Source organism: Physeter macrocephalus, chromosome 2 (assembly GCF_002837175.3).
Source record: "Physeter macrocephalus isolate SW-GA chromosome 2, ASM283717v5, whole genome shotgun sequence".
NCBI lineage: Eukaryota > Metazoa > Chordata > Mammalia > Artiodactyla > Physeteridae > Physeter > Physeter macrocephalus.
This window is the reverse complement of record NC_041215.1, coordinates 134044296-134050306: the sequence shown is the minus strand read 5'-3', so window position 1 is coordinate 134050306 and position 6011 is coordinate 134044296. Positions and strand designations below refer to the sequence as shown.

General features: G+C 45.5%; 1 long non-coding RNA gene across 3 annotated transcripts in view; it reads right to left on the bottom strand.

Annotated features, from left to right (window-relative positions):
* Positions 1–727: 727 nt before the first annotated feature.
* Positions 728–6011, bottom strand: part of LOC114484727 (uncharacterized) — a 12317-nt gene continuing 7033 nt past the window's right edge. For all 3 annotated transcript variants that reach the window (XR_003677947.2, XR_003677952.2, XR_003677949.2), the window contains exons 3-4: positions 3809–4250; positions 728–3271 (exon numbers count right to left, since the gene is read on the bottom strand). This is a non-coding gene — a long non-coding RNA (uncharacterized lncRNA). The remainder of the gene's footprint in view (positions 3272–3808; positions 4251–6011) is intronic.

The following is a 6011-nucleotide window of genomic DNA, read 5'->3' as shown; positions in this document are numbered from 1 at the left end:
ATAATCCCTTCCTGTGTGTCACACTCTGCCCGGGGTGTGAGTCTGCCCTGTAGAGGAGGCCCTGGCATGTGCCCGGCTGGGATCCAGGGCATACTTGTCATCCAGCGTGCTGGCCAGCTTTCTGCGTGTATCCCTGGAATGTAAGACTGCCTTTGGAAAAGGAACAGCAGTGGTGTTAGGACTTGCCTCCTCTTCTTAGGACAGCGGTCATCCGATTGTGTTCCTTGGAGCCCCCTAAGGAAGCCGGCTCGCTGTGGGGTTGGGATGTGAGTGCATGGGGTTCTCCCTCACCCCCAACACCGGCTCCCTTTTCATAAAAGCTTCACTTCTGTCTTATTAACATGCAAGTTTCCCCATTAGATTCACTTTGGTGCAGGGGTGTTATTTAAGAAGCAAGACACATCAGTACAAGATGTCAAAAAACTTTCTAGGTACTTAAATACTTCCTAGACCCATGACATTTCTGCATGATCATCTGCAGGCCTTATCTACTTGGGGTGTTTTTGTTCTACAGGACGTGGAAGATGGAGCACAGGGATGATGTGGGCAGGGGGGAAGTTTGCTTTCCTTCCCAACACCTCCCTCCGGTTCTATTATATTTTCCTTCCCTCCTTCCCTCCACCAAGAGTGGAGAGCGGGTGACAGAACACCAGGTTAGGGGTTGGCAAAAGAGAGCCAGCAGGCCAGATGGCCTATGAGGTAAGAATCATTGTCACATTTTATTTAAAAAGTCAAAAGAAGACTATTTTTATAGCATTTGGAAGGAAATACAATTCAAATTTGGGTGTCTAAATAAAGTTTTATTAGAACACATGCACGCCCATACGTTTGCACATTGTGACTGGCTGCTTTCACACCACAGAGTTGAGTAGTGAGGACGGAGACCTGAGGCCTGCAAAGCCTAAAACACTTACTGCTGGGCCCGTTGCAGAAAGAGTTTGCTGACCCCTGCGCAAGTTTTAGAGGGTCCGGCCTGGTTTTAGAGGGGCTTCTGAAAGGTGTTGCCTTAACAGCAGACATTTTTTTTTTCCTAATCGAAAAAACATTTTAATCATCTTATCTCATTGACCTTTCTCATGCTTGAAGAAAATCTGAAAAAATGTTGTTTGCACAACTACCTTCCAACCTACGCAAATGAGTCAACAGCAGACCTCTAGTCGTAACAGAGCAGGGGAAATCCTGGGGAAAAGTCAGAGAGTCCTTAATCTGGACTCCCTTGTAGCTACAGCTATTCTGTGGGCGACCTCTGAATACACAATGAAGGAGTAGCGCAGTGAATACAGAGCCTTTATTTTGACGCCCATGGGACTGAGTGCGTAGGAACTTTATGAATATATGCAAACAGCACACACCAAGCTTTGGAAACTCTTTTCTCAATTTCACTGGTTATGTTTTACGAACCAAGTCTTTGAAGCAGTTATGAAACCAAGACACACCTTACTGAGTATCACACAAAGCTGGACAGAGCTTGGTGGGTGGCCTGGAAGGAGAATAATTTGGTGCCTATCAAACCAGTATTCACTGAGTATGTAACGTACATAGATGTGAAGATAGGCTGTTCCAGGAATGTAAAGAGAAAGGTGTCTTGGGGCAGCTCAAGCCAGCCCTGGTCCCCGTTCTCCACGGCAGTTCAGCTCTGCCCCAAACCTGCATCACTCATTCACAGAACCAAAGTTCTGGAGGAAACCACCCTCCCTACAGTGCAGTGTGGTGATCATCTTTGGGCTTCTCATCTCAGTCCAGTTGGATTGCTTCAGAAGCAGACTCTGAGAGGATTCAAGGGCAAGGAGCTGATGTGGGAGGTGATCCCAGGAATCCCCAGAAGGGGTGCTGGGAAGTAAGATAAGGAAAGGGAGGAAGCCAGCTTAGGGTGTGCTTCTGAGAAGGGTGTTGCTGTAGGGCAGTGGGGGCTCCTTTTCCCAGGTCCTCTAGAAGACGGCATGGGGTCAGCCCAAAGTGGTCCTTGTCCCCCACAGGTGAGGAAGCCAAGGTATTTACCCACCAATTCATTCATGAAGGGCTGTCTTCTGAGACATCAGTTCCCTGACATTTCAAACCTAGCACATTCTGTGGTCAAAGAGGTCTCAGGTTCCCACAGGGAAAATCCACGTGTGGGTTTGGGAGGCGAGCCTCGGGCATAGGGAAAGGTACCAGCCGTGGTCCCCACATCCTTCTGCACACACTGTGCACACCCTGAGAGCATTCTGGGAGGCGTGCATCCTCCAGCTCCTTTCTCTTGCAGGGGTGCTTTGTGTCCCTGGCTGCCTGCTGCTCTAAGGGGCCACACAGCTGGCCCATCCTCCATCCATCTCTGGGGCAAAGGGGATGGAGAAGAGAGTCTCATAACTGGGGGGCGGGGGGCACTGGGGCAGGGGAAGGAGTAGGGACAAGCCTCCGCTGGGCATGGGGGCTGTGGGATTTCCCTGTCACAGCCCCCCACCTTCCTGTCACCTGGGGTAAAAGACTTCCTCTCCTGGGCTTCCGCTTCCTTGCTTGAAAAATATCAGATGGACCAGAGGACCTGTAGGCCAGCACTTCTCAAACTTTAATATACACACAAATCACCTGGGGTCTTATTAAAACTGCAGGTCCTGATTCAGCAGCTCTTAGGTAAGGCCTGAGATTCTGCACTTACAAGTTCCAGGTGGAGCCGTTGGTCTCATCTGCCGGTCTCATAAGGTATAGTCAGGATGTAGTATACCTGGTCCATCAAAAATCTCTGGTTAACCAGGATGGTATGGGAATGGGGTCTTACAACTTCATAGCTGTTAATGGAAACATTTCTGTGGTTGCTCTTCTGATCCTTGCTATTAAGCTTCTCTCTAAAATATTTTAGATCACAGACCTGTTTAAGAAAGCCCACACTATTTGTAAAAACCAAGCAGTTTCTAGAAGTTTCTTAGAAATGAATGCAATCCCTTTGTATTTCCCTCAAAAAGCTAATTTCTCTGGGACTCCAAAGGGCCTGCTTGTGCCGTTATCCCACTTATCACCCGCCAGGTTATTAGAAGCACAAAGTCACCGCCAGGTTTATAGGATGAAATATCCTAAGTGGGGTGAGGTAGGTGTTCTATGCAATTCTTTCCCCCAGACCTGGAGCAGAATCTCACAGTCCTTGGCTTCTGGCAGCAATTCTGGCCCCGGGCCTCGCCAGCAGTCTGGACCACGTGCGGGCTCACTCTCTGTCAGACCACTCTTCCTGGAAGTGATGACCAGCCTTGTGCTTGTGATGTCACCATGCCAGAACCATGCACAGCACCTCCAGATGGCTCTTCATTATGGATGGGAAAACAGAGGCTTAAAGCTAGTCTCAAGTCACCCAGAAAACAATGGCAGATGTAGCAGTAGGAGAAAATATCTGGTCCAGAGCCCTCTCTCGGAACCACTCAATCTAACCACAGATAGAACCCGCTACACCAGTCCACTTAATTCAAATTCTGGCTACTGTTAACTAAATGACTTAGGTGAATTCATTACCATCTTTGGGCCTTGGTTTTCTCATCTATAAAATGGAGCCACTAAAACACCTACTGCCTACGGCATTATGATTATGTTTCTGGGAATCTTATTAGTAACACCCGCAATCTTATTAGTAACATCAGTTACTAATTTAATTTACACACATGCAATTATAATGTTTAATGCCCTTTTACGTTTCTTCTCAAACTCAAAGTGTATCTGAGTTAGGTTAAGTGTGCCCTCTAAAATCTTATTTTATTTTTTAAAATATATGCATGCATAGGCTATACTGGGGTTAGCATAAAATGGGACCAGTCAATCAGCCAATAGATGTTTACAGAGCACCTACTCTGTGCAAGGTGGTCAGCGTAATGGAGATTTGGGACACGATGGTAAGTAAAGGAGACTCCCTTCCTTCTCAGAGCTGTCGGTGTAGATGGAGGTAAGCAAATACTTTCTCATCACTAATTAACCAATTCCAAGTGTGCGCTCCGGCGGACTTGAGGTGAGTTGCTCTTTACATCAGCTTCATTGTCTTCTTCAGCCCAAGTGTCTAGGCCAGATTTCCATTTTCTTTTCCCTCAGGTTTATGTGTTGAATACCCTGTAGCACCTGAACTTCCCTTTGACCTTGACCTCATGGGAAAGATGACCTGAAGGTCTAGTCTTGAGGAACAGAATCTGCTCAAGTTTTGGCGAATGACTGGGTTGTTTGTTTTGAAGAAAGGAAGTAAATGTTTGCAGAAGAATAGAGTTGAAAAGCCTTGGACGACAGAAGGTGATTTCAAGGCTCTGTGGGGAGAGATGGGGAGAGTGAGAGGCTCAGCAATAGGTAATCTGTATTTGTTTTTCTCCTTCCGTATGCTAACACATATATATGGAATCGAAGGAAAAAAAATGTCGTGAAGAGACTAGGGGTAGGACGAGAATAAAACACAGACCTACTAGAGCATGGACAGTGACCAGCCTCCCAAAAAAGCAAAAACAAAAAACCCAGCTTCTCTGTGGAAAATTAAAGCACTGTGAGCTCTTCTCATTTTTATCTAAAATCTAATTTAATATTCTAAAAGTCATTCAATAAAATACATAGGACTATGAAGGAAACCAGTTATATTGAATTAGAATTATCAAGATATTTAACAGTTTATGATATGGGAATATATGTGCTTCTTTATTAACATTAATTAACAAGATGTAGCAGCCAGTCTACTAATAGAACTTTGAACTGCTGATAAGCCTAAACAATATTTTAAGGAATTTGTAACATTTGTGATAGGAAAGAATCTGATTTCTCTCAGTGACAAAGTCTCAGATACTGTTGATACTTCTGTGATTTATTATTTACATCTATAATGGAAGGAAATACCACATTTTAACTAAAGCTTAGTGAAATTAAAGATGTAAACGCTTCCTCATCCAAGTTCACAGACCCCTCTGTTTAAGGCCAGGACAAAGTGGGCAAGACAAGGTCCGCAGCCCAGGCGGAGGCTTGGGGTCTCCTAAGACAAGTCTTTTTTTTTTTTTTTTTTTTTTCATTGTGCTAAAATACACATAACATAAAAGGTACCTTGGTACCAATTTTAAGTAGACAATTCAGTAGTGCTAAGTATATTCACATTGTTATGTATTCACTCTCCAGAACTCTTTTCACATTGCTAAACTGAAACAATATATCCATTAAACAACAACTTCCCCTCCCCGCTTCCCCCCAGTTCCTGACAGCTACCATTCTACCCTTTGTCTCTGTGAATCTGACTATTCTAGGTGTCTCCTATAAGTGAGATGGTGCAGTTTTTTATCTTTTTGTGACTGGCTTATTTCACTTAGCATAATGTGTTCAAAGTTTATCCATGTTGCAACATGTGTCAGAATTTCCTTCCTTTTTAAGGCAGAATGATATGCATGTAAGTGTGTATATATGTGTATGTGTGTGTATATATATATATATGTGAATGTATATCACATTTTCTTTATCCATTCATCCACTGACTGACATTTGGGTTGCCTCCATCTTTTGGTTATTGTGGATAGTGCTGTTGCAAACGTGGGTGTGCAAATATCTCTTGGAGACCCTGCTTTCCATTCTTCGGGGTATATACCCAGACGTGGGATTGTTGGACAGGGCAAGTCCTTTTGATGGCTGTCAGAGGGAAACAACTCTACCAGGATCAGTCTGCTTCCAGACCAGGGTTCCAGCTCCTAAGATTTGTGCTGGAGAGCAGTAGTTAGAAATCTGGTCTCAGATTGTCACAGAATCAACACTACGGAAGAGACCTCAGAGTCCCTTTCGTGTGCCAATGAAAAAACTGAGGCCCCCGTGGATGAAGTTACTTCCTGTACTACTTGTTAAAAATGAACTCAGGGGCTTCCCTGGTGGCGCAGTGGTTGAGAATCCTCCTGCCGATGCAGGGGACACGGGTTCGTGCCCCGGTCCGGGAAGATCCTACATGCCGCGGAGCGGCCGGGCCCGTGAGCCATGGCCGCTGAGCCTGCGCGTCCGGAGCCTGTGCTCCGCAACGGGAGAGGCCACAACAGTGAGAGGCCCGCGTACCA